The sequence below is a fragment of the Carlito syrichta genome, unplaced genomic scaffold (genome assembly GCF_000164805.1).
Source record: "Carlito syrichta isolate Samal-C Ts95f unplaced genomic scaffold, Tarsius_syrichta-2.0.1 Scaffold308971, whole genome shotgun sequence".
Lineage (NCBI taxonomy): Eukaryota > Metazoa > Chordata > Mammalia > Primates > Tarsiidae > Carlito > Carlito syrichta.
Genome location: NW_007253067.1, coordinates 187,734 through 190,265, shown reverse-complemented (window position 1 = coordinate 190,265; position 2,532 = coordinate 187,734).

Here is a 2,532-nt window from a genome sequence, read left to right as displayed (position 1 = left end):
AAATCACCTACAGGAGCTGGAAAGACAAGACCGCCAAACCTATAACTTTAGCAGAAGAATTAAGGTCACCAAAGTAAAAGCCCATGTACAGGACATAGAAGACAAAAATATCATAGAAAAACAAAAACAAAAGCTGTTTCTTTGAAAAAATAAACAAGATTGGTGGACCCCTATCTAGAATGACCAAGAAAAAGTCCAAATAAACACAATCAGAAGTGCTAAAGATCAAATCAGAACTGACCCTGAAGAACTGCAAAAGATTATTAGAGATTACTATGCACACCTGTATGAAAACAAACTTGATGACCTAAATGAAATCACAAATGACCTAAATGACATCACAAATGACCTAAATGACATCACAAACCTCCCAAGGTTGAAACAAGAAGACATAAGACATTGAGACATTATATACACCAATAACAACCCAGTATCAACCCAGGAAATTGACTCTGTCATTAGAAAACTACCTACAAAAAAAGCCCTGGACCAGACTGTTTTCCAGCTGAATTCTACAAAACATACAAGGAAGAGCAGATACCCATCCTATTGAAAGAATTTCAGGCAATGGAGAAAGATGGAATTCTCCTCAAATGATTTTATGATGCTAATATCACACTGATACCCAAACCAGGTAATGCTCCAACAAAAAAATAGAACTACAGACCAGTAAGCCTAATTAATATAGATGCAAACATTCTCAACAAGATTTCTTCCAATCAGATCCAACAAGACATCCAGAAATCATCCTCCATCACCCTTGGGATGTAGGGTTGGTTCAGCATTCACAAGATCATAAAGGTAATTAATACATCAATAGATGTGCAAAACCAGAACCCCAAGATTATATCATTAGATACAGAAAAAGCTTTTGATAAAATTCAGCATCCCTTCTTGAAAAAACCCTTGAATACCTAGGCATAGAAAGAACATACCTCAAAATAATGCTATCTATAATAAACCCACAGCCACCATAGTACTAAATGGACAGAAACTGAAAGCATTTCTCCTGAAAACTGGAAAAAGACAAGGCTGCCCACTCTCATTCATCCTGTTCAACAGAGTGTTGGAAGTCCTAGCTAGAACAATTAGACAAGAGGTGGAAATCAGGGATAGCCAAATAGGAAAAGAAAAATTTAAGTTATCCCTCTTTGCTAACGATGTCATCCTATACACTGAGAATCCAAGAGAATCTGTCAAAAACCTCCTTGCACTGAGAAAGGACTTTGGCAAGGTCTCAGGTACAAAATAAATGTGCAAAAGTCAATTGTATTCTTACACATCAACTACTAACCAGCAGAGAATCAAATAAAAAGCCACAATTCCATTCATAATAGTCACAAAATAAAAAAAAAAGTCAGCATCTTCCTAACTAGAGAAGTGAAAGCCCTTTACAATGAAAACTACAAAACATTGCTCAAAGAAATCCAAGCAGACACAAACAAATGGAAAATTATCCATGCTCATGGATAGGAAGAATCAACATTGTTAAGATGTCCATCTTATCAAAGGCAATCTACAGATTCAATGTAATATCCATTAAATCACCAATATCACTCTTCTAAGACCTGGAAATGACAATCCAGAAATTCATATGGAAACATAAATGACTACAAATGCTAAAACAATCTTTAGCAAAAGAAACAAAGTGGAGGATAGCACACCTCAAGACTTGAAACTTTTCTATAAGGCTACAGTAATCAAAGCAACCTGAGATTGGTACCATTGATATGGATCAATGGAACAGGACAGAGATTCTGGACACAAAACCTCAATTTATCAACCAACTCATATTTGACATAGCTTACACCAATAACCACTGGAGAGAGGAGAACCTACACAATAAATGACTCTGGGAAAACTGTCAGACCATATTCTGAAGATTGAAACAGACCCCTGCCAATCACCATACACAAAAAATCAACTCGAAATGGATCAAAGACATAAATGTAAAACCTTAAACTTATAAGAATATTAGAAAATACAGGGGATACCTTTACAGAAATTGGAGTAGGCAATCAGTTCCTTAGCAAACCCCAGGCTGTCCATTGCTATAAGAGATAAGATAGACAAGTGGGACCTCATTACCCTGAAAATCTTCAGCAAAGTCAAAGAAACCAAGGGGAGACAGCCCACAGAATTGGAAGAAATATTTGCCAACTATATATCTTACAAAGGCCTAACATTTGAGATCTACAAGGAACTCAAACATGCTGAAAGAAAAAGTAAAAAACTCCACTGAAAACTGGGCAGAAAACATGAATAGACACTTCTCAGAAGAAGGTGTAAGGGCACCCAACAGACGTGAAAAAGTGCTCAGCCTCCTAATCATCAGAGAAAGGCAAATAAAACCATACTGAGATACAACCTTACCCCAATAAGAATGGTCATCATCATAAAACAAACAACAACAGATGGAGGCAAGGATGTGGAGAAAAGGGAATGCTTCTCCACTGTTGGTGGGAAGGCAAATGAGTTCAACCTCTATGCAAAGCAGTGTGGCGATTTCTAAAATAACTGGAAATTAACCTT